The 27,423-nt window shown below is 43.9% G+C and overlaps 1 protein-coding gene across 2 annotated transcripts in view; it reads right to left on the bottom strand.

Moving 5' to 3' along the window:
* sox6 (SRY-box transcription factor 6) overlaps positions 1-27,423 on the bottom strand; it is a 651,687-nt gene that overhangs the window by 557,418 nt on the left and 66,846 nt on the right. For both annotated transcript variants that reach the window (XM_033038493.1, XM_033038492.1), the window contains exon 2: positions 21,793-21,884. The gene's annotated coding sequence lies outside the window, so the exon portion shown is untranslated. The remainder of the gene's footprint in view (positions 1-21,792; positions 21,885-27,423) is intronic.

The following is a 27,423-nucleotide window of genomic DNA, read 5'->3' as shown; positions in this document are numbered from 1 at the left end:
CCGTGGAGGAGGCGACCGAAGCGGTTTCCCCCACACCACCCCCCACACCACCCCCCACACAAGACACACAGAGAGACATTAAAAGCATACATTAAAACATACTAAAAAAACAAAAAAAGTAGAAAAAAAAACGGACACGCTGCTGACAGGGCGCCGGCTTGCAGCGCCCGCACCGACCGAATGGTGTATGTGACAATAAATGTCCTTTGTCCTTTGTTCATTCATAATCTTTGACACCCGTACTTCCTTCATTAATGCGTTTTCCAGCTCATCCTATATTTTCTGTCAGAGGGTGGTGAATCTGTGGAATTCTTTGCCACAGAAGGCTGTGGAGGCCACATCAATCGATATTTTTAAGGCATAGATAGATAGATTTGTGATTAATGCTGGTGTCAGGGGTAATGAATGACATTCAGTATAGCAAAGTGCAGAGTCATACATTTTGGTAATAAGAATAAAGGCGTAGATTCTTTTCTAAATGTAGAGGGAATCCAGAGATCGGAGGTGCAAAGGGACTTGCAATAGTTAATCTGCAAGACAAATCAGTAGTGTGGAAGGCAAATTCAATGCTAGCATTTCTATCAAGAGGACTGGAATACAAAAACAGAGATGTAATGTTGAGGCTCTATAAGGCGATGGTCAGGCCTTATAGAGCCTCAGCTCATGGGAGTACTGTGAGTCCCATATCCGATGAAGGATGTGCTGGCCCTGGAGTGGGTCCAGAGGAGGTTTAGAACAATGATCCCAGGAATGAGCGGGTTAGCATATGATGAGCATTTGACAACATTGGGCCTCTACTCGCTGGAGTTTAGAAGGTTCAGGGAGGACCTCATTGAAACTTACAGAATAATAAAAGGCATAGATAGAGTGGATGTGGAAAGAATGTTCCCACTTTCCCAGGGAGAGTCTCGGACCAGATGTCATAGCCTCAGAATTAAAGGGTGCTCTTTTAGAAAAGATGTGAGGAGAAATTTCTTTAGTCAGAGGGTAGGTTTAATCTGTCAGTGGATATTGTTAAGGCAGAGATAGACAAAATCTTGATTAGAACAGGTGTCAAGGGTTATGGGGAGAAGACAGGAAAATGGGATTAGGAGGCAGAGATCAGCCATGATTGAATGGCGGAGTGGACTCGACGGGACGAATAGCCTAATTCTACTCCTATAACTTGTGAACTTGTTATGGGGAGAAGGCAGGAGAATGGGGTTGAGAGGGAAAGATAGTTCAGCCTTGATCAAATGGCAGAGTAGCAGTTGCTGCCTCAAAAAGGCTGCCAACATCATCAAGGACCCACACCATCCTGGCCCCACACTCATCTCTCTGCTGCCATCAGGTAGAAGGTACAGGAGCCTGAAATCTGGTACATCCAGGTTCAGGAACTGCTTCTTCCACACAGCCATCAGGCTATTAAACTCGCTAGCAAACAAATCTGAACTATAACAACCTATTGCACTTTATCTGTTTATTTATGTGTATATATATGGTCTATGCGATATAGACACACTGAACTGTTCTTGACTTGACGACTTGAAATGCTGGAGAAACTCAGCGGGTGAGGCAGCATCTATGGAGCGAAGGAATAGGTGGCGTTTCTGGTCGAGACCCTTCTTCAGACCGACGTGGAGGTGGGGGGGGTGGAAAGAAGAAAGGAAGAGGCGGAGACAGTCGGCAGTGCAAGAGCTGGGAAGGGGAGGGGAAGGAGGGAGAAAGCAAGGACTACATGAAATTGGAGAAGTCAATGTTCATATCGCTGGGGTGTAAACTACCCAAGCGAAATATGAGTTTGCAGTGGGACTCACTCTGGCCATGGAGGAGGCCCAGGAATGGGAGGGGGAGTTTAAGTGCTGGGCTACTGGGAGATCAGGTTGGTTAGTGCGAACCGAGAGGAGGTGTTAGGTGAAGCGATCGCCGAGCCTGCGCTTGGTCTCACCGATGTAGAGCAGCTGACACCTAGAGCAGTGGATGCAATAGATGAGGTTGGAGGAGGTGACTCCACCAGACTAAGGATCAGCTTCTTCCCCTCTGTTATCAGGCTTCTGAACAGACCTTCCATAAGCCTCCTCATTGCAGATGTTGTACTATTTCTCTATTGCTAATGCCACAGTGCTGTAAAACTATCTCCCGCCCTCTGCTCTTGGTCAGTTTGCACCATCTCGTGTACATGTTTATAGTTTGATTGTATGTACGTATGGACGGATTTGACTGGGTCGCAATGCAACCAAGAGCTTTTCACAGCATCTTGGTACACATGACAATAATAACCCAAAACCAATATCAATGGTTTACAGTGTGATTTCTGCAGTGGCGATGTACATTGAGACAAAGATTGGATTTTAGAACAAGCAACATAAAACAGCACAGCTCAAGTAAAGACCTTCGACCCACAATGTCCGCGCCGAACACGATGCCAGGATAAACTAATCTCATCTGCCTGCATGTGATCCATGTCCCTCCGTTCCTTGCATATTCATGTGCCAATCCAAACGCCTGTTAAATGCTACTATCATATCTGCCTCCAGAATATAGTTTCAGTGTTGAAGTGTTACATTTCCAGGGAAAAAACTCAATGTCCACAATGAGGTAGGTTGGAAGATCACAACTAACACCCTATTTATGGAAGGAGCGTTCAGAAGGCAAATAACAGCGGGGAAGAAGGTGTTCCTGAGTCTGGTGGTGCGCGCTTTCAAGCTTTTGTAGTTTCTGCCCGATGGAAGAGGGGATGACGGGAGTGAAAAAGGTTAATTGTAATCCAGACTGACAGTGTAAAACAGGCACTATATTCCCCATCACACTACTTATTTTACTTGAGTTTGACTTGATTGCATTTGTGTATACATGTACAGTATTATTCGGAGTCACAAGCAACTGCAGATGCTGGTTTACAAAAAAACAGACACAAAGTGCTGGAGTAACTGAGTGGCTCAGATGGCATCTCTGGAGAATGTGGATAGGTGGTACTATCTGATCTGATTAGATAGCATGCAGAACAAAGCTTTTCACTGTACCTCGGGTATACCTGACTATAATAAACATGAACCAAAACTTAAAATATTTTGCATAGGAAGGAACTGCAGATGCTGGTTTACACCAAAGATAGACACAAAAAGCTGGAGTAACTCAGCGGATCGGGCAGCATCTGCAGATCCTGGTTTACACTGAAGATAGATACAAAAAGCTGGAGTAACTCAGAGGGACAGGTAGCATCTCGGTAGAAAAAGAATAGGTAACATTTCGGGTCGGGACCCTGTAGAAGGGTCTCTACCCAAAATGTCACCTATTCCTTTTCGCCTAAAATATTTTATTGGAGAGAATGTTTCAATGATGCAAACAAAGATTCATTACTCACAGATAAACAAAGAGCTGAAAGGATGACATTTTCTTGACATTCTTTTGTGTCGGAGGTAAAAACATAAATGAGAACACTCAACCTTTGGCTGTAATGGCAATTGAAAGCCTTTAGTTAAATATTTGACTGGATTGTCTTTACCATTTAGCAGCTGCGCTGTCTGAATGGGCTGTTTGCTGCCACGATGCCTCTTTATAGGAAACAAATGTAAGACAGGCTCACGGAACGCCGACATAATTGAGTTTAACGCTCTCGTCCAAAAACTATGCTCTTTGAATTGCAGAGGTCAAATTCCCTCTGCAATCAGGCAATCAATATGTTGGGAAAGTAGATGAAGCTGCCAGGATCTGTTAGAAGTAAATTTGATTACCAAACACAGATTGTTCTCTGCCTAACATTATGGGATATGTTACTGGTACAGCCCCACCACACAGCCTGACTTTCAGTGGTTCAACGGCACTTTATTGCCACATGTACCCAGGCACAGTGACATTCACTTTTTGCATATAGTTCAATAAATGTCTTTCTCCATATAGACATACTCAACACTTAAGTACAATAGTGTAAGAATAGTGAGTGAAGACTGTGTACTATGTACATAATAACACAGAACACTGTGAACACAATAGTGTAAGAACACTGAAGCCAACAATGTAAGGGTGGTGGTAGACACAAAATGCTGGAGTAACTCAGCGGGTGAGGCAGCATCTCTGGAGAGAAGGAATGGGCGACGTTTCGGGTCAAGACCCAGCCTGAAACGTTGCCCATTTCTTCTCTCCAGTAATGCTGCCTCACCCGCTGAGTTACTCCAGCATTTTGTGTCTACCTTTGATTTAGACCAGCATCTGCAGTTCTTTCTTACACAATGTAAGGATGTAGCGGCTCGTACGAGTAAAATGTTTTTTTTTAATTCATCACGAGTAATTTTTTACTCGTGGATATTTTTCACAGTGTTGAAAAAACGTCACGAGTTTACTGGATTTCCCGAGTACCTACCGTTACTCGTACGAGATCCACAAACTCCTATGGACCTGCTACGGACATTCTCCGAGTTCGAATCAGGGGAAAACTCGGGAGAACTCTTGAATTACCTCGTACAGTGGGACAGCCCTTTAGGCCAGTGGGAACACAATAGTGTAAGGCTACTGTGTACACAATAGTGCGTGACACTGCCTATTAGTGGTAGGACACTGTGTACACAATTGTGTAAGGCACTGTGTGCATAATATTGTAGGAATGTATGAACACCCTGTATACAATTGTGTGTGAACAATGAACAAAATAGTGTAAGACACTGTGAACACAATAATGTCGGCCACTGTATACAATGGTGTAAGAATACTGTGTACACAACAATGCTGGACAGTGTGTAAACACTGAACACAATAGTGAAAGGAGAATGTGTAGACAATAGTGTGTAAACACTGAACACAATAGTGTAAGGAGACTGTGTACACTATCATGGAAGAATAGGATTAATATTGGATTTGTATCAAGGGGTGGTTGATGGTCGGTACGGACTCAATGGGCCGAAGGGCGTATTTTTGTGTTGTATATCTCTATGATGATAATCTGGTTAATCCAAGCTACTAAACCATGGGATATCATCAAGATACATAAACATGCCTAGCCACTTTCCTCACTTAGTGTCCCACTATCCTGCCCCTTTCCCCACCCCACCACGCTCCTTCCATCCATATCCCTCTCTCCGACTTTACATTTCACTGCTACTCTACTCTTCTTATCTGATGCCCTTTGTCTCCTTTTCACCTTTACAACTTACTCCACCCATCTTCCAATCAACCCTCCATCTCCCCCCCCCACCCCTCACCTGTATCCACCTATCACTTACCAGGCTTCATCCCACCCCCACCCCTTTGCCTGCTTTCTGCCCCCGACTCCAATCAGTCTGAAGACGGGAGCCGACCCGAAGCATTGTCTGTTCCCTCAACAGATGCTGCCTGCCTTACATGTAACAATAATAAGCTAAATTAAACCAAACTAAACTAAGGATTACATCTGGAAGTTCACTTACCTGCTCAGCTACACAAGTTTTATATCACAACTCTGCCACTGCTCTGTGCTTTAAATTCAGAATGAAGTGTGGTAAGGGTTCTTAAATGCAGATACCATTACATTTAAAAACACAAAATGCTAGAATGTTATATCTTTGCACGAAATGCTGTACCCGTTATCTGTGCACTAAGGACAGCTTGATTGTATCCATGCATCCTCTGTTCTTTGAAGATAGACACAAAATGCTGGAGAAACACAGCGGGACAGTCAGCATCTCTGGAGAGAAGGAATGGGTGCGTTTCGGGTCGAGACCCTTGTTCAAACTTTGACTGGATAGCAGGCAAACAAAGGCTTTTCATTGTACCTCGGTACACATGGCATTAATAAACTAATAATAATAATAATAGTAATAATAATGATGAATATTCAACAGGTCAAGCAGCATCGATGGAAAGGAAAACAGAACTAATATTTCACAGATTTAGCATTCCAGAGATATAGTTTGGGAACAGCTCTGCACAAGAAATGACAGATAGTTGTGGATGTAGCCCGGTCTATCACACAGACCAGACTCTCCACCACCGACTCCATCTACACTTCATGCATGTGGATACTTGACATGCGTGGAGAGAGATAATGTTCTAATAATCTGGAATGTTAACTTTATTTCTTGCTGCCTGACCTGCTGAATATCCCCCACCTTTTTGCGTATATATTTGGGAAGATGTTGTACAATGACTTTAGACTTTACTGTAGACTTTAGAGATACAGTGTGGAAACACGCCCATCTGCCCACCGAGTCCATACTGACCACCGATCACCTCGTACACAAGCACTATCCTACACACTAGGAACAATTTACAATTTTACTGAAGCCAATTAAGCTACGAACCTGCAAGTCTTTGGATTCTGGGAGACATCCAGAGAAAACGCACATGGTCACAAGGAGAAACACAAACAGCAGCAATAGTTAGGATCGAACCCGGGGTCCCTGGCGCAGTAAGACAGCAACTCTACTGCTGCGCCACTGTGCCACCTTCACTTGTAAACAGTGATAGTGTCAGATTAGTTTAGTCTAGTTTAGTTTATTATTGTCACGTGTACCGAGGTACAGGGAAAAACCTTTGTTACGTGCGATCCAGTCAGCAGAAAGACAATACATGATTACAATCGAGCCATTACTTGATAAAGGAATAACGTTTAGTGCAAGATTAAGCCGGCAAAGTCTGATCAAGGAAAATTCGAGGATCACCAAAGAGGTGGATAGTTGTTCGATTGCATAATATGTACTTTGTGATAATATTTCCTGAAACACATTTATTGAAAATGATGTCATTTAAAGGTGGGTAATTATGGTCAATCATTATACACTTTCCTGATTCAAAGATAGCGGAAATAAAAAAATAGACAACGATTTACAATTGATGGCTGGTACAATATCCATTTTATATCACAACCCTGGCTTATAATTAACACAGAGGGAGGTAATACAAGACGAGAGAAGTAGATGTCAATTGTTTGTGAACAACTTGGTATTGACACCAATACAAAGTGCCAGATTTGCTAATCTAGGGGGTGTGGATGGAGATAATGTGGCACAAGTCTAGCAGAAGGATTTAGACTGGTTATATAATCAGGCAGGCAAATTGCAATTGAAATTTAACCTTGAAAAATGTGAGGTGAGAGTGCGTGTGTCGTAAGTACATAATGAATGAAATTGAATGATCCTACTTGGAGTGGCACCTGGGAATAATCTTGGTCATGTCACTTGCAATGTGTGGGTAATGAGGGAATACAATAATAAAACAAAACGATGACTGACAGCAGCACAGGAGCAAAGCATTCAGTCCACGAGCAAGATTCACCACTGAATTAGATCATTACCAATCTACACATGGTGTCCATTTACTGATTCTGGAGTGAGCAGCTAGACCACACCAGAGAAGCCAGTCTCACATCACTTGGGAATGGCACTCCATGTAATTTGTGTTGTCAAAAACTGATGAGGTCTGACTAACAAACGGCGACATTAGCAGAAGGCCAGCATTGTCAAGAAGAACACAGAGTGCTGGGGTAACTCAGCGGGCCTGGCAGCATCTCTGGAGAACATGGACAGGTGATGTTTCAGGTGCCCTTCTTCAGACTCAGTGACTTCTCTTTTGACTCCTCTCACTCAGAATCTGATGTAGGGTCTTGACCTGAAACGTCATATATCCATGTTCTTCTGAGATGCTGTCTAACCCGTTGGGTTGCTCCAGACTTTAGGGCCATAAGACATCGGAGCAGAATTCCAGAAATGGACCTATAATTGGATTGCTCTTCATTCGGTACAATGATGGACTTGGCCCAAAACCTCCGCCCACTGGAAGGTGGTGAACAATCGCGGGGAAGTCAAACTTGTTGAATTGCTCTCTTTTAACCCGTTAATCATTGTGGGTTCAGCACTACACAATACTACGCTTACATTAGGTGCTGTCTGTACGGAGTTTGTACATTCTTCCAGTGACCGCATAGGTTTCCTCTGGGTGTCTCCAGTTTCCTCCCACATCCCAAAGATGTGCAGGTTTGTAGGTTATTTGGCCTCTGTGAATTGCCCCTCGTATGTAGAGAGTGAATGAGAAAGTGGGATAAGATAGAACTAGTGTGAACAGGTGATCAATGGCCGGCGTGGACTTTGTGGGCCAAATGGCATGTTTCCATTCTATGTCTCTAAACTAAACTAAGATAGAGCTCAAACAGACACAAAATGCAGGAGTAACTCAATGGGTCAAGCGGTATCTGAAGAAAAGGAATAGATAAAATACGATTTGGCTCCATTGAACTAGAGTATATACCTAGTGCCTGACACTTTGCAAGATTCATTCATATTTCATACATACCCAAAGTTTGACGTAGAAGCAAAGAACTGCAGATGCTGGTTAATACACAAAAGGACACTAAGTGCTGGAGGAGAAGAAGGGTCCCAACCCGAAACTTCACCTATCCAAGTTTTCAAGGGATGTTGCCTGACCTACTGAGTTGTTCCAGCACTTTGTGTCCTGAACTTTAATTCTTGATTTGTCAGAACACTAATCTGTTCCCAATCGTGCATTTGATAAGGAATTGAAGGCAGTGTATTTATATCCACAGGAACTAAAATCAAAGTTAATTCATCGTTGCATTGCCCCGTTTACAGTAAACCAGAGTACATTGGGTTACTGAGCACCCTACACATTTTCACCTTTGCCTGAGGAGATCTCTATTGTGCTTGAGGGCGGCGCGGTGGCGCAGCGGTAGAGTTGCTGCCTCACAGACCCGAGTTCGATCCCAACTACGGGTGCTGTCTGTATGGAGTTTGTACGTTCTCCCCGTGACTTGCGTGGGTTTTCTCCGAGATCTTCGGTTTCCTCCCACACTCCAAAGACGGATTGTAGGGCAATTGGCTTGGTACAAGTGTAAAATAGTCCCTAGTACGTGTAGGATAGTGTTGATGTGCGGGGATTGCTAGTCGGCATGGACTCAGTGGGCTGAAGGGCCTGTCTCCGTGCTGTATCTCTAAACTAAACTAAACTTGCAGACAATGACCTGTGGGTACACAAAAAGGCTGGAGAAACTCAGCGGGTGCAGCAGCATCTATGGAGCGAAGGAAATAGGCGACGTTTCGGGCCGAAACCCTTCTTCAGACTGATGGGGGGTGGGGGGGAGAAGGAAGGAAAAAGGGAGGAGGAGGAGCCCGAGGGCGGGGGGATGGGAGGAGACAGCTCGAGGGTTAAGGAAGGGGAGGAGACAGCAAGGGCCAGCAAAACTGGGAGGATTCAACGTTCATGCCATCCGGACGCAAGCAACCCAGGCGGAATATGAGGTGCTGTTCCTCCAATTTCCGGTGTTGCTCACTCTGGCAATGGAGGAGACCCAGGACAGAGAGGTCGGATTGGGAATGGGAGGGGGAGTTGAAGTGCTGAGCCACCGGGAGTTCAGGTAGGTTATTGCGGACTGAGCAGAGGTGTTCGGCGAAACGATCGCCCAACCTCCGCTTAGTCTCCCCGATGTAAATCAGCTGACATCTAGAGCAGCGGATGCAGTAGATGAGGTTGGAGGAGATACAGGTGAACCTTTGTCGCACCTGGAACGACTGCTTGGGTCCTTGAATGGAGTCGAGGGGGGAGGTGAAGGGACAGGTGTTGCATTTCTTGCGGTTGCAACGGAAAGTGCCCGGGGAGGGGGTGGTACGGGAGGGAAGGGAAGAATTGACAAGGGAGTTGCGGAGGGAGCGGTCTTTGCGGAAGGCAGACATAGGGGGAGATGGGAAGATGTGGCGAGTGGTGGGGTCACGTTGGAGGTGGCGGAAATGGCGGAGGATTATTTGTTGTATTTGCCGGCTGGTGGGGTGAAAGGTGAGGACTAGGGGGACTCTGCCTTTGTTGCGAGTGCGGGGATGGGGAGAGAGAGCAGTGTTGCGGGGTATGGAGGAGACCCTGGTGCGAGCCTCATCTATGGTGGCGGAGGGGAATCCCCATTCCCTGAAGAACGAGGACATTTCCAATGCCCTGGTGTGGAACGTCTCATCCTGGGAGCAGATGCGGCGTAGGCGGAGGAATTGGGAGTAGGGGATGGAGTCTTTACAGGGGGCAGGGTGGGAAGACGTGTAGTCCAGATAGCCATGTGAGTCAGTTGGTTTGTAGTGTATGTCGGTCAGAAGTCTGTCCCCTGCGATGGAGATGGTGAGGTCAAGGAATGGTAGGGAAGTGTCGGAAATGGTCCAGGTGTATTGGAGTGCCGGATGGAAGTTGGTGGTGAAGTGGATGAAGTCAGTCAGTTGTGTGTGGTTGAACAATGACCTGTCATTGCTTTTCCCGAAGAACCCGACCGATGATTTCTTCTATTCTCTCACTTTCAGCACCCATGATTTATCAAGCATTTCTTCCCATACGACTTAAAATTCCTCAATGATGTGAAGAAAGAGGATACTTCCTTTCCTATAGCCTTCTCATAGTTAGAAAGCTACATCTGACTTCCAGCCGATGTGTCCAGATGGTATAAAGATGTTTTGTTCAGTTGCAATTCACATCTTGCACTAGATCCATATTCCTAGTGTCAGAGCGGCAACATGCAGACTCACACACCCGCCTGCAACCCTTTCTGCAACTGAATTGCAGGAAGACCGAGATATAAAGATGTATCATTCCTTTCATGCGACTAGATGATACCTGTAAGTGTAGGGTGGAACTGCAGATGCTGGTTTATACCGAAGGCAGACACAAAGTGCTGGAGTAACTCAGCGGGTCAGACAGCATCTCCGGAGAAAAGGAATAAGCAACGTTTTGGGTTGGAACCTTTCTTCTGAATGAAAGTAGTGGGGGGGAAGCTGGAGGTGGGAAAAGGCCAGAACAATTCAGGGCCGGCAACAGATGGCCTAAGGGAGGGTGGAGCCCACAATGGCCCATTGTTGTCTGGGGAAGGTGTGCTAACGAGAGGGATACAAGGATGCAAACAGTGGAACTAGTAGGATGACTAGTGGGGGAGGGGAGGGAATGCCGGAATTACTTGAAATTAGAGAAATCAATGTACAAACTGCTGGGTTGTAAGCTGCCCGTGAAATATGAAGTGCTGTTCCTCCAGTTTGCGTGTGGCCTTACTCTGACAGTGGAGGAGCACCCGGACAGAAAGGTGAGTGTGGGAGGGGGAGGGGAGTTACCTGATGGTTACCGGAATTGAGGGAGCCTACAGCACACACACACAATGCAAAAACAGCTGCAATAAATGGCAGCTTCATAAAGATGGTAGGATACAACTAGAGTTTATAAGTAGGGTGATTTATATTCAAGCAAAAAAGGCCTCAATATTTTTAGACACGGAGAACTGCAGATGCTGGTTTACAAAAGAAGTCATGAAGTGCTGGAGTAACTCAGAGGCTCAGGCAACATCTCTGAAGATCATGCACAGGTAACATTTCGGGTCGGGATCCTTCTTTAGACTGATTGTCATGGTTGGGCGGGGGGGGGGGAATGCTGGAAGAGAGCCTCGAGGAGGAACGAAGTCTAACGAGTGATAGGTGGACTAAGTCTAACGAGTGCGGAGGAAGGGGTTTTAATAGTCTAGAGGTAATAGTGGCTTGAATTAGGTTTTCAGCAGAAGGTGAGATGGATACTGGATATCATTAATGATATCAGGATATCATTAAACTTAGAATAGACACCCCTCGAGATTACATAGTAAAGTTAGTCCAAAACTCATCTTGGGCTCAAATCTAACCCTAAAGTAACTATTAGTCTGCTGCAGCCTCATTCATGTGGTCAACAATGAAGCTATTGGTTCAGGAAAATAAGTTGTGGTGTAGTCAAAATACAATGGCTTCAAATATTCCATGTCCTTTGTCAATTCGATTTAGCCAAACCTCTGTTTCTGCAAGAAAGTAGCCGAGCTGAAAAGTCACCAATCCATGTCCACCAGAGATGCTGCTTGGCCCGCTGAGTTACTCCTGCAACTTGTGTCTATCTTTGGTATAAACATACATCTGCTGTTCCTAGTTTCTACATGATTTTGCAAGTCATTGATTTACATGGGAAACACACGATAAATGCACAGTCTTTTTGTTCCAAGCCAGAACACAACAAGATTGGGCATGGACAACAGACAAACCAATATACAGCATGGAAACAGGCCCTTGAGCCCACTGAGTCCACGCCGACCATCGATCACCCGTTCACACTATTTCTATGTTATCCCACTTTCTCATCCGCACCCTACACACTAGGGGAAATTTACAGAAGCAAATTAACCTACAAACCCACACATCTTTGGGATGTGGGAGGAAACCGGTGCACCCAGAGGAAACCCACGCGGTCACAGGGAGAACGTACAAACTCCATACACAGACAGCACCCAAGGTCAGGCTTGAACCTGGGTCTCTGGCGCTGTGAGGCAGCGGCTCTACCCACTGCAGCAACTTTCCATGAGTATCACTTTGGCCTATCAGCATCAGATTGCCAGAGGATTGCAGAAGAGTAATCTTTTGTAAGCAGCAGATACTGTGGTACAATTCCGATCCGGGCAGCATGAAACAACCATTATCACTAGTGTGGGCTCGATCACCACTATTTGGCTCACAGGACCAGACACAAGGTTTTCATTATTTTCAAGTCAAACAAGAGCAGTGTTTTGTGAAAATAGCATTACTCAGTAATAGCTACCAATGAGATTGTAAATCATGGATCACATCGGTAGAATGATTCAGTCACTAGGTTAAGAAGGCTTCCTTGGACAATGCTAATGTAACATGTCACACAAAAGAAACGTTTCTGGTTTAGGTTTATTATTGTTAAGTGTACCATGGTACAGTGAAAAGCTTTGTTTTGTATGGCACCCAAACAGGTCAGATAATACTGTACATAAATACACTGGTGGATGAAGGGCCCATTTCCATGATGTCAATCAATGTTGTTGACTTTACAGCAAGCAATTTCCAGTAGCCGATTAACCTACAAACCCGCACGTCTTTGGGATGTGGGAGGAAACTGGAGCACCCGGAGTAAACCCACGTGGGTCACAGGGAGAACATGCAAACTCCACACAGACAGCACCCGAGGTCAGGATCGCATCCGGGTCTCTGGTGCTGTGAGGCAGCGGCTCCACCCGCTGCACCACAGCAATGCAGTACTGGAGAATCTTCTGGAGAAAAAGGTGGAAAATAGAATCAAAGTTCAAAAAAGAATTTTGAAAGGAGGAAAGAATGAAGTCTGGGAAAGAAAAGAGTAAAAAGATTTTGCGATGATTCGAAACGGGTGAAAGACTAAGCACGAATTCCCTGTGGACCTGATACCACTTGACCTTTTTTGCAATCCGTGGCAGGTGAGAATTTAAAACTTGCATTTGTGACAAGAAACAGTTCTTTAGTTATCCCTTGATTTATAGATCGGTAACCTGCAGTCCTCGATGTTTATAACGGATGCCAGAACTATTCCAGAGAAACCATTAATCGAATGGCTTTGGCACGTAATCGTTGCTCCCAGTAGGAGCTGCAACCCTGACTGTACTTGCACTCTCTGGATAGTTTGTGCAGTGCCCACTGATCCCAGGCAGTTACAGAGTGTGAAGAAATCCTCTCAAGAGAATTGAAGCTGTAGCCCAGTCCATCACATAGTCCAAACTCCCCACCATCAACTTCATCTACACCACGCTGCCTAGGGAAAGCAGCCAACATAGTAATCAAAGACTTGTCCCACACCGGTTATTCCTTCTTCTCCCCACTCCCTCCAGCAGAAGGTACAGAAGTTGAAAGTGCGCACCACCAGACTCAGGAACAGTTTCTTCCCCTCTGTTATCAGGCTTCTGAACGGTCCTTCCATAAGCTTAGGTATTGTCTGATTCACCTCTATCCCATTGCGGACATTAGACTTTGTCACCGGAACTGGTGCGCTACAATGCTGAATACTCCGTATCTTCCCCCTTTGCTCTAGCTATTGCACTGGGCTTGCTTGATGATATCTATGTATAGTATGTAGACAAAAATGCTGGAGGAACTCAGCGGGTGAGGCAGCATCTATGGAGAGAAGGAATAGGTGATGTTTCAGGTCAAGACCCTTCTTCAGGCTGATGTCGAGGGGGGGGGGGGGGGTGGTGGAAAAAGAAAGGAAGAGGAGGAGACAGTAGGCTTGTGGGAGAGCTGGGAAGCGGGAGTGGGAGGGAGAAAGGAAGGACTATCTGAAATTGGAGAAGTCAATATTCATACCGCTGGGATGTAAACTACTCAAGCGAAATATGAGAAGCTGTTCCTCCAATTTGCGCTGAGCCTCACTCTGGCAATGGAGGAGGCCCATGACAGAAAGGTCAGATTCGGAATGAGAGGGGGAGTTGAAGTGCTGAGCCACCGGGAGATCAGGTTGGTTAGTGCGAATGGAGCGGAGGTGTTGGGCGAAGCGATCGCCGAGCCTGCGCTTGGTCTCACTGATGTAGAGTTGACGCCAGTATTATCTGATCTGATTGGATAGCATGCAAAACAAAACGCTTTACTGTACCTTGCACATGTGACAATAATAAACCTAAACCTAAACCTTTGAATACAAGAATAGCATACAAGGCAATATGATTGATGAGGAACTACTGTAAAATTGTATGAGAGATATTATTTAATTCAAAGGTAGAAACAAAATACTGGAGTAACTCAGCGGGTCAGGCAGCATCTTTGAGAAGGAAGGGGGAGAGACATTTTGGGTTGAGGCCCTTCTTCAGACTGATGTGATTATTATTATATACAGACTGTAGATATTATTTAATTCAGGTTGGTCCACCTCAACTGCTTAGATTAGACATTATAAAATTGTCAAATTAAGTGGAGATGTGACCTGCATACCATCTGCATACCATCTGCATACCATTATCAAACTGTAATAGTTTAGTTAATTGCCACATGTTTTGAGGTACAGTGAAAAGCTTTTGTTGCGTGCTAACCAGTCACCTGAAAGACAATACATGATTACAATCTAGCCGTCTACAGTGCACAGATACATGATAAAGGAACTAACGTTTAGTGCAAGGTAAAGTTTAAAGATAAAGATAGTCCGAGGGTCTCCAATGAGGTAGCTCAGGTCTGCTCTCTATTTGTTGATAGGACGGTTCAGTGTGAACAGTGATGCTTCAATAGAATTGTAGAGTCTAGGTGCCAATAACTACCATTGTTTTTTGAGGATTGAGCTGTCGGCCAGTGCCTGATCATAGTACCCATAACTGCTCCTACTCCCCACTATATTGCCCATGTGTGCTGCATTATCACAAGAAACCCCTGCTCTGTGATGTGACATCCTCAATGGGACTGAGAAATGTTGCCAGTTCCATCCAGTTCACCCGTGAGATGATTCAAGGTCTATTAATGCCTCTTTGCACCAGTTTACAGATCAACACAAGGTGGAGGCAGATACGATCGTGGTGTTCAAGAGGCTTTTGGATAGGTACGTGGATATGCATGGAATGGAGGGATATGGATTACATGCAGGCAGATGAGAGTTGGTCTTGGCATCATGGTCGGCACAGACATTGTAGGCTGAAAGACCTGTTTGTGCGCTGTACTATTCTGTGTTCTATGTTCTTCTTCTCAATATCCCTCTCTGTTGCCAAAATAGAACGTACTGGCACTTTGGTAACGATTGCCAGCTTTATTGTTCAATAGGTTTCAAACTCACCAACTTTCTTGCCAACAAAATCAAACTTAATGGAGTATAGCTGTAAAGATACACTCAAGTCTAAATATGGGAGCAAACTATAACTGAAGAATTTTAGTTGACTAAATAAAATCGCAGCACAGAGGCACAGCGGTAGAGTTGCTGCCTAATGGCCGGTTCTCACGGTGCGACCTGACGCAAGATGTCACCAGAGTGAAGTGGTCGTGGTCCAGCACGAGTTCCGCACAATATAACGGGGGGTAGATAAAGAGTTCCCACGGTACTCGGCAATTCTGTCATTTGTGCGAGTGACTTGTCCGTCTCCCGATCTTTCCCATTAATCGTGAATGAACATCGTGGACTGTAGTGTAGTTAATCACGTGGCACAAATGATGTCACTTTTTTTCACACTATATAAATATCCTCCGTTCGTAGAATTGGCTCATTTGCAGACATGCCAATACAAAGTTGGTTCGAGTACAGGCTGGTTGTTATTTTCATTGACGCGCTGTATGCATTAGCGCAACATTTGCATCTCTGGCATCTCCTCTTGCCTCTCCACCTGTCTCTCTTGCTGAGTCTCCTCCTCATTTACCTGCATGGCTAAAAACTTTCTGACTTTCTTTGACCCCTTTCTTTGCGCTTTTCTGAGAGGCATCTCTGCAAGTCTTACTGTGAAAAAGATTCTCTAACAATTACAATTAGGTGGGATGTCCTCGATGGACACATGATCCATTGGCGATATTGAGACCACCTTTTTTACTCACCTTATGTCCCCTCTGTCAAGCTTCCGGGTTTACCGTTTGCAGGAGTTCCCACGGTACCCGCAAGAGTCATTACGGATATCGCACGGATATCGCACTGGCATCTGCGTTCATACAATGTTGCAACGCTCACCAAAAAGTGCTCAAGTCACTCTTGGTGAAATTCAAAAATGTTTGAATTTTCTCCCGACCTTACAAAGTTACACGACTACCTGCCGTTAGCGCCACGGAGGTCCTCGGTGGTCCACGAATGCCGTACTGTTATCGCAGGAGGTTCCCACGATGTTAAACTCTTGTTAAGTCTTGCGTCAGGTCGCACCGTGAGAAAGCCCTTTTACAGAGCCACAGAGTTGTGTTTCATTCTTAGCAAGAATATAGTGATAAGAATGGAGACACAAATGTTGCCATGTACTATAGATACATGCATCCATTGAAGGTATCATTAGTGATACTCGAGTAGATACAAAGAACTGCTGTAGAACTGCAGATGCTGGTTTATACCAAAGATGAACACAAAGTGCTGGAGTAACTTGGCAGGTCAGGCAGCATCTCGAGAAAAAGGATGGGTGACGTTTTAGGTCGGGATCCTTCTTCAGACTCAAGACTTCTCCAGTCTTAAGCAGGGTCTCAACCCGAAACGTCACCAATCCATGTTCGCCAGAGATGCTGCCAGACCCACTGAATTACTCCAGCACTTTGTGTCCATCTTTGGATGAGATTGGCAATGTCAGTACTAAAGACATTTTACACCCATCACGAAGACTCACAATCTCATCCCCTCCCAATTTCACAGGATAATTTAATCTGATATTCTGGCTCAGAGTTGAACGTAAATATCAGGTATACTAACCCGCTGTAGCCCATAAAAGAAGATAGACACAATGTACTGGGGTAACTCAGCAGGTCAGGCAGCATTTCTGGAGGAAAAGGGATGGGTGACCTTTCAGGTCGGGACCCTTCTTCAGATGGAACCCCTTTGGGCTCCAACCAGAAAAGTCACCCATCCTTTTTCTCCGGAGATGCTGCCTGACCCGCTGAGATACTCCAGCACTTTGTGTCTATCTTTGGTATAAACCAGCATCTGCAATTGCTTTCTACATATGTGGTCTATAAAACTTCATACTGATAACAAGCATTGATGAGACATTATGCTGCGATGGCCTGCGATTGTCATAAATATTCACATTGACCAGACCAAAATTGCTGGTCACTCAGTTGACTGATGAAAACATAAGGGTACAGATGAACTTGTGTGAATGTTATTTTACTCCTACTGGCAAGTTTCCCTGACTGGTGCTGTGACTCACTCCTCTCTATAACATGCGGCATTCACACTGCTTCACTAGACATACGCCCACTCCATGCGTGTGTGATGATGTCTCATGTCGGGGAAAAAGTACAGATGTTCTTGAATAATTTACTCCAGAACATTGGAGCCATTATTTGTGCTCTTGCTAACACATTGAGAACTTAGGTCATTAAGATCCAACAAATTGCTTTCTTTCACAACAACATGCAGAGGTTTTCAACAAAACGCCTCTCCTCTGCTGCAAGTCCTTTACCAATTCCATAAGAAACATCTTCCATCTAATGCAATTACTATCTTATTTTTTCATATCAAATTTTAGTTTTTTTGTTTTAATTTAGTTTTAGTTTTAGAGTTGCAGCTCAGAAAACCTAGCCTCCAGCCCACCGGGTCCGCACCGACCTGCGATTCCCCGTACATTAACACTATCCTACACACACTAGGGCCAATTCACATTTATACCAAGCCAATTAACCTACAATCCTGCAGATCTTTGGAGTGTGGGGGGTAACCGAAGATCTCGGAGAAAGCCTACACACGTCACGGGGAGAACGTACAAACTCCGTAAAGACAACACCCGTAGTCGGGATCAAACCCGGGTCTCTGGCGTTGCAAGTGCTGTAAGGCTGCAACTCTACCGCTGCGCCACCGTATTGCGGTTACCAGGGTGTATTGTGTTTACAGCTATGTTGCTGCAAGGATTTTGTTGTTCCCTTGTCGGTAGACATGACAATTGAACACTCTTGATTACACTAACTCAATCATCCTACAGCCCTGAGCGTTCATTTTGTGGATTATTCTTTACACTTTAGTCACGGGTATTAACAGTATTAATTAATTTAATATTTATTAAATAAATATATAGAAGATAGACACAGAAAGCAGGAGTAAAGGAATAGGTGACTTTTAGGTCGAGATCCTTCTTCAGACTGATCTAAAACGTCACCTATTTGTCTGAAGGAGGGTCCTGACCCTAAAGGTCACCTATTCCTTCTCTCCAGAGATGCTGCCTGTCCCGTTGAGTTACTCTAGCTTTTTGTGTCAATCTTCAGTTAAAACCAACCCCTGCAGTTCCTTGCTACACAAATAAATATATAGCCTTGGTGCAAAAGTTCATTTCTTGCCGGTGAAGCCAGTTGGCTATTTTTGCTTAATTTCATTTTTTTTTTAAATCATTTCAAGCTAACAAATTATTGTAATGCAAAGTTCATTAGGTTTTTTTGTTACTTTTTTTTAAGTTTAGAGTTTCGAGATACAGCATGAAAACAGGCCCTTTGGCCCACCGAGTCCGTGCCGACCATTGATCACCCATTCACACTAGAACCATATTATCCCACTTTCTAGTGCGTGTGGGAGGGATGAGGGGTGTTCGTGTGAGGAAGAGAATATCAGATGTTTAATTAAAATTAGGATTTCAGTCATTTAGGATTTCAATTCCCGCTGCATCAAAAAATCCCAGAGTATTATAAAGGACATTTCCCACCCCGGACACTCCCTGTTTGAACTGTTACCGTCAGGCAGACGGTACAGATCTACAAGGACAAGGACAAACAGACTTAAAAACAGTTTTTACCCCACTGCTATAAAGGCACTAAATGTAGCCGCCAAGGAACGCAGGGGCGATACATACTAAGAGACTGTGAAATCGACAGAAGGATGTAGGGCTGGGTGTTTATGCGTGCTATTTTTATGATATTTATTTTAGTTGTTTATCTTTTTAAATATTTTACCTTGTATGTATCGTTAGCTTTTAGAAATGTTTGAATGGTGCACTGACTGGCTGACATTTTACAATTTCGTTGTACATGGTTCATGTTACAATGACAATAAAGAAACTATTCTATTCTATTCTATTCTATTCTATTTAAAGACAATCAGACAAAATATTGAACCACAAAGAAATGATCTCTTAGTATCAGAGTATCCTGGGCATTATTTTAATTTCACCATAAATATAGTTATTTAATAGTTACTTGAGAATGGTGTTAACATAGTACAGTTTCCACAAACACATTAACCTGTTCCCTATCAGAGGCAATTAAATCTTAAAGGTTATAGCATTGTGCATTTAAAGGGTATCAGATTTGCAAGTAGATGTATACCGCAGTTTAAAACATTGAGCAATAGAGTGAAAGGACAGTGATACTTATGATTAAAATATTTGTGCAGAAGAGCATAAGACATTGGGGTGGCACGGTGGTGCAGCGGTGGCGTTGCTGCCTTGCAGCGCCATGTGACCCGGGTTCCATCCTAACTACGGCTGCTGTCTGTACGGAGTTTGTACGTCATCCCCGTGACCCGCGTGGGTGTTCTCCAAGATCTTCGGTTTCCTCCCACACTCCAAAGACATACAGGTATGAAGGTTAATTGGCTTGGTATATATGTAAATTGTCCAGAGTGTGGGTGTAGAATAGCATTAGTATGCAGGGATCACTGATCGGCACGGATTGGGTGGGCCGAAGGGCCTGTTTCCGTGTTGTGTCTCTAAACTAAACTAAACTAAAAATTAGGCCATTTGAGTCTGCTCCGCTATTCAATCACGGCTGATCTATTCTTCCCTCTAAACCATAATGTCTCACATAACCATTGACACCCTTGCTAATCAAGGACCTATCAATCTCCACTTTAAAAATACCCAATGACAGCCTCCACAGCCATCTGTGGCAATGAATTCCATTGATTCGCCACCCTCAAGCTAAAACAATTCCTCCTCATGTAGCATTTAAGAGACTTGTGGATATGCAGGGAATGGAGGGATATGGATCACGTGTAGGCAGAGGAGATGAGTTTGGCATCATGTTTGGCGTGGACATTGTGGGCTAAAGGTCCTGTTCCTGTGCTCTATTGTTCTATGTTGTATGCTCTTCTTCTCAATATCTCTCTCTCTCTCTTTCTCTGGGCAGCCACTTTGCGAACCATTGCTAGCTTTATTTTACTTTTACTTTAGACTTTAGAGATACTGGGTGGAAGCAGGCCTTTCGGCCCACTGAGTCCATGCCGACCAGCAATCACCCTGTACACTATCCTACACAACATATTGAAGCTAATTAACTTACAAACCTGCACATCTTTGCAGTGTGGGAGGAAACGGAGCACCTGGAAAAAACTCACGTGGTCATGGGGAGAATGTACAAACACCACATGTAGTCAGGATCGAACATGGGTCTCTGGCGCTATAAGGTAGCGACTCTACCGTTGCGTCACTATGCTGCCCGGAAATGTTAGTGTTCAATATGTTTCTTAAAACAGAAGCCTTCCACAAAACAGACCCTAAGTTGTGAGTCTTCTGTATTGCCCAGTTGGATCCTTGAAATAGCCCTACTAGAACACAGAACAGTACTAATGGGCTGAAGGGAAAGACTTGACAATTAAATGAACGACCTTGCGGTCATTTCTCTGGGAGTGCAAGATTTTGTAGAGTGAAAAACATATGTGAACTGGATTCATCAAAAAGAAATGAAAGTAAAGAAAGGTAGAAGTGAGATCTGGTTGTAACAGTCAGCTGTTTTAACTCCAGTCTCATTACTGACAGTGGAATTTCAGATAAGCAGATCACTGGGCAACTCACTTAAATTCTCATTATTGCTACATGAAAGTAAGTTTAAACAGATTGTGCAGAAGCAGTAAAATAGGCTGAAAATAAGTACCTGACTCTTGTTTGTCGCATTTTGCAATGCATTTTTCTTGTCTCACTTTCATTATGTTTAACAAGGTATGTGTAAGCGGAATGGAATAAGTTCACATTAAAAAAAAAAAGTGTTTTGAGGTTTATTTTTGTCATATGTACCGTGGTACAGTGAAATGCTTTGTTTTGCATGTTATCCAAACAGTTCAGATATGCCATACATCAATACAAACAAGTCAACAGAAACTACAATAGGTAGAGCAAAGGAGAAGATACAGAGTGCAGAATATAGTTCTCAGCATTGCAGTGCATCAGTTCCAGAGACAAAATAAGTTTTTTAGTAAAAAGTAGATTTTAAAAAAAGTGGGATAACATATAATTAGTGTGAACGGGTGATCAATGGCCGGCATGGACTCGATGGGCCGAAGGGCCTGTTTCCACGCTGTCTCTTTAAATTAAATTAAACCGGGATAACTATTTCCGAAAGCTATTCAGTGAAGTAAGCATTTTCACACAAAAGTGAGACTAAAATCGAGCCAGACTGATCATTTGTGACTAAATCGCTTGTCAATATCTTAAACTTTAAATGAAATTAGACAGGTTACCTTCTCTCCAGCAGTATTCATACAAATGTTTTTTTCTGTAGGTTTCAGATGATAGCAAACTGGATCAGGAATCCTGACTGATGTTTTCTCTCCTTCGAAAACATGAAAGAAAATGTCTGTTAAGAAGCCATTATACCAAGCAGACTGAAATCAGATAACCAACTATACCAGCATTTATGCATCAACTGTACACAGAGCTAAGTGTTTGTCCATTTACCATTCATTTGACACAAAGCCACTTAATGTCCCATTATAACAATGCCTGATAGAAGTATCTAAAATTATGAGGCATAGAGAGGATAGACGGTCAAAACCTTTTTCCCCAAGGTGGAAAGGTCAAAGAATAGAGAGCATAGCTTTAAGGTGAGAGGGACAAAGTTTCAAGGAGATATGTAGGGCAAGTTAGTTGTTTTTTTTACACCCAGAGGATGGTGGGTGCCTGGAAGGCGCTGCCAAGGGTGGTAGTTGTGGCATTTAAAAGACCAGAAGGTATAGAAGCAGAATTAGGCCATTCAGCCCACCGAGTCTACTCCACCATTCAATTGTTACTGATCTATTTTTCACTCTCAACCCCATTCTCCCATCCAAGACTTTAGGATAGGCATATTGACATACAGAGAACAGAGGGATATGGGTTATGTGCAGGTAGATAAGTGATGGTCTTGGCATCATGCTCAGCACAGAACAGGGCCTGTTATTGTGCTGTACTGTTCTATGTTCTATGTTCTATGTTCTATGTTCCAATGTTGCACAGGATATTTAAAAATCTTAATTCTGCTAAATAATAGACTTGTGGTTGTTCCCGCTCCCGTTCGTGACAGTTGCGGGTCTAAAAAGCTTCAAGTTTTTAGAATGTTTAATATTACAAAAGGTATACTAGAGTTTAAAGAATAAAATGTATTTTATTTGTAAATTAGAGCTTCATTCTTAAAAGCACAGGTGGCTGAGAGGTGATCTTAGAGAAAAGTATAACATCATGAGGGGAAAAGATAGGGTGAATATGCAGTTATTTTACTCACACTAAGGTAATCAAGAACCAGAGGGTATAGGTTTAAGGTGAGAGGGGAAAGATTTAAAATGAACCTGAGGGGCAATGTTCTCATACAGAGGGTGGTGGGTATGACAATAGACAATAGACAATAGACAATAGGTGCAGGAGTAGGCCAATTGGCCCTTCGAGCCAGCACTGCCATTTACTGTGGTCATGGCTGATCATTCACATACAGTACCCCGTTCCTGCCTTCTCACCATATTCCCTGACTACGCTATCTTTAAGAGCTCTCTAACTCTCTCTTGAAAGCATCCAGAGAATTGGCCTCCACTGCATTCTGAGGCAGAAAATACCACAGATTCACAACTCACTGGGTGAAACCGTTTTTCATCTCAGTTCTAAATGTTCTACACCTTATTCTTAAACTGTGGCCCCTGATTCTAGACTCCCCCAACATCAGGAACATGTTTCCTGCCTCTAGCGTGTCCAATCCCTTAATAATCTTATATGTTTCAATAAGATTCCAGAGTATACAAGCGTAGCCGCTCCATTCTATTAATATATGACAGTCCTGTCATCACGGGAATGAACCTCGTGAACCTACGCTGCACTCCCGCAACAGCAAGAATGTCCTTCCTCAAATTTGGAGACCAAAACTGCACACAATACTCCAGGTGTGGTCTCACTAGGACCCTGTACAACTGCAGAAGGACCTCTTTGCTCCTATATTCAACTCCTCTTGTTATAAAGGCCAACATGTCAATAGCTTTCTTCACTGCCTGCTGTACCTACATGCTTGCTTTCAGTGAGTGATGAACAAGGACCCCCAGATCTCTTTGTACTTCCCCTTTTCCCAACCTGACACCATTCAGATAATAATCTGCCTTCCTGTTTTTGCAACCAAAGTGCATAACCTCACATTTATCTACATTAAACTGCATCTGCCATGCATCTACCCACTCACCCAACCTGTCCAAGTCACCCTGCATCCTCATAGCATCCTCCCCACAGTTCACACTGCCACCCAGCTTTGTGTCATCTGCAAATTTTCTAATGTTACTTTGAATCCCTTCATCTAAATCATTGATGTATATTGTAAATAGCTGCAGTCCCAGCACCGAGCCTTGCGGTACCCCACTAGTCACTGCCTGCCATTCTGAAAGGGACCCGTTAATCCCTACTCTTTGTTTCCTGTCTGCCAACCAATTTTCTATCCATGTCAGTACCCTACCCCCAATACCATGTGCTCTAATTTTTCCCACTAATCTCCTCTGTGGAATGCTTTCTGAAAGTCCAGTTACACTACATCCACTTGCTCTCCCTTGTCCATTTTCCTAGTTACATCCTCAATTAGTTACATCCTCAAAAAATTACAAAAGATTAGTCAAGCATGATTTCCCCTTCGTAAATCCACGCTGACTCAGACCGATCCTGTTACTGCAATCCAAATGTGCTGATATTTCATCTTTTATAATTGCCTCCAGCATCTTCCCCACCACCGATGTCAGGCTAACTGGTCTATAATTCCCTGTTTTACATGGAATGAGCTGCCAGAGGAGGTAGTTGTGGCAAGAACTATGACAGAATTTAAAAGACACTTGGAAAGGTACATGGATAGAACAAGTTTAGAGGGGTATTGGCCAAATGCAGACAGCTAGTACTGGTGTAGATGAGGCATGTTGGTCGACAAAAAACAGTTGGGCTGAAAGGCCCGTTTCTGCGCCGTAACGACTCTATATCTCAAAGTGATGAGACCTTTAAGCAGATTAATACAGACACAAGGAACTGAAGATGTTGGGATCTTGCATGGACATAAAGTGCTGGAGGAACTCAGCGGGTCAGGTAACATCTCTCTCTCTCTCTCTCTCTCTCGAGGACATGGATAGAGACTGAGTCTGAAGAAGGGTCCCAATCCTTAGCGTTGCAATAGACAATAGACAATAGTTGCAGGAGTAGGCCATTTGGCCCTTCGAGCCAGCACCGCCATTCAATGTGATCATGGCTGATCATGCACAATCAGTACCCCGTTCCTGCCTTCTCCACATATCCCCAGACGCCGCTATTTTTAAGAGCCCTATCTAGCTCTCTCTTGAAAGCATCCAGAGAACCTGCCTCCACCACCCTCTGAGTCAGAGAATTCCACACTCACCACTATCTGTGAGAAAAAGTGTTTCCTTGTCTCCGTTCTAAATGGCTTACTCCTTATTCTTAAACTGTGGCCCCTGGTTCTGGACTCCCCCAACATCGGGAACATGTTTCCTGCCTCGAGTGTGTCCAAGCCCTTAACAATCTTATATGTTTCAACCTTCTAAACTCAGCCTCTCCAGAGAGGCTGCCTGACCCGCTGAGTTACTCCAGCACTTTTGGTTCGGTCGTTAACAGCTTATGCAGCTTATAGGATGATGATCTGTCATACACACAACAGTCAGGAGTGTTATACAAACCGGCACCTTTTTATCTACAAACAACGCACTTGGTGTCATTAAATTATTGCATGGGCGTAACAAAAATAAGTTTATTTCCTGCAATTTAGACGTCACTCTCAAGGTTCACTTTCATTAACTACACCTTTGTGTACACAATAAGTTGTGCTGCCGAACCCGCTGAGTTACTCCAGCATTTTGTGCAGTGTCTCTCGGTTAAAATCTTTCCCTGCTTATCGCTACGAAAGTCCCTCCACAGCCGAAGTTTCCACAGCCAGTATCCCAGTATTTACTCCAAGCCTGATTGGGATAAATTTGGGATCAACCCAGGAGCCTTCTCGTCTGGGCAACCCGATGGTACAACTGTGTTGAGTTCTTGAACCATTTCGACATTTGTGGGGATCTAGAAATGTTTTTATTTCTCTGTGAGACTACCTGCAGTAGGGTATCACTAAACGGCCGACTGCTCACATCCACTCAACCATCTGCTTATATCACTGTGCTTATTTTAACCTGATCAGGTTGTGATGTTTTTATGGCTTTCTGGCAGTGCTTTAAAACATCAACCCATTCTTGATCTGCTACATTTTTGGCTAAAGACCAACGTTTTACAATTTGTGACATTTGTGGGCTCAGATTTACTTGTATAATTGCTTCAACCTGGAGCAAGATGAGAAAGCCTTCTGAAGTCCCTGTCATCCAATGTGTTCAGAGCCTTACATAATTTAATACAGAGAGATGATTTGAAAAGGAGAAATGAAAGATGAAAAGGAACAAGGGGAGTGAAGAAAATAGGGAGCACGAGACAAGTGGGAGGAGGGGACAGATAAGACAAATATTGCAAAAACTCTAAAACTCTCAAAATAAATTTGGCAATTAGGAAGAGTCTATGATCTGAGGGTTTTTTTTTTTAGTGAAATCCCTGCCACAATCCACTGGAAAGTTGTAGTTTAATTTTGTTTTTGATTCAAAGGTACAGCAGAAAAACAAGCTGTTCGGCCCTTTCAGTCCACATCTATCATCGATCACCTGTTCGCAATAGTTTAGTGTAGAGATGCAGCATAAAAGTAGAGCTTTCGGCCCATTGTTCCATGCCGACCGTCGATCCCCCGTTCACATTAGTTTAGTTTTAGAGATACACTGACGAAACAGGCCTTTTGGCCCACTGGTCACACTGACCATCGATCACCTGTTCACACTAGTTCTATGTTATCCCACTTTCCATCCACTCCCTACACATTAGGGACAATTTACAGAGGGTCAATTAACCTACAAACCCACACATCTTTGGGATGTGGGAGAAAAAGGCAGCCAACATCATCAGAGACCCACACCATCCTGGCCACACACTCATCTCACCCCTGCCATCGGGAAGAAGGTACAGGAGCCTGAAAACTGTAATGTCCAGGTTCAGGAACAGCTTCTTCCCTACAGCCATCAGGCTTCTAAACACAACAACCTCATATAACCTCAAGTGCAGTTTCTTACAACTTCAAGCAGGGTGCAAGGCCATCAAATTCAAGTGCTGTTTCATACCATTTCAAGCAGGGTGCAAGGCCACTAAAGATGGCGAGTCATGACCTCACCCGCCTCCATCTTGCAGAGACTGAGCCACGCCCACACTTCTGGGTTTTATAGTCCCTCCCCCTCCCACCAGAAGGGGCGTGGCCTTCATGGCTTGATAGACTGGAGAGAGAATCTCAACATTTTTTAAACACTAATGACACTTATTTTTCATCGTTGGGAAAAATCCTCGGCACCTGATGAGCGGAGGGGGACTCTGAGTAAGATGGCCAAAAATCACAGCCGTACGTGGTAGTGTTTTTTTCTCAAATCGATATAAAGCAGAAACAGGAAGTGGTCAAGATTAGACTTTTAAATATATAGGAGGCAACTTTAATTAGGCACGGCAACTTTAATTAGGCAAGGCAACTTTAATTAAGCAACACGGATGTAGCATTTCCAAACCAAAGGCAACACAGCTTCAGCATTTCTAAACCAAAGGCAACACAGCTTCAGCATTTCTAAACCAAAGGCAACACAGCTTTAACATTTCCAAACCAAAGGCAACACAGCTTTAGCATTTCCAAACCAAAGGCAACACAGCTTTAGCATTTCCAAACTATATTTTCAAACCACATTAAGGGCACTGACAGGTGAGTAAAACCATTCACAGTTTAGTAGACATGCGTTCAGTGTTATTCACAACTCAGACTG

Source organism: Amblyraja radiata, chromosome 20 (genome assembly GCF_010909765.2).
Source record: "Amblyraja radiata isolate CabotCenter1 chromosome 20, sAmbRad1.1.pri, whole genome shotgun sequence".
Lineage (NCBI taxonomy): Eukaryota > Metazoa > Chordata > Chondrichthyes > Rajiformes > Rajidae > Amblyraja > Amblyraja radiata.
This window is presented reverse-complemented; position numbering and strand designations above follow the sequence as displayed.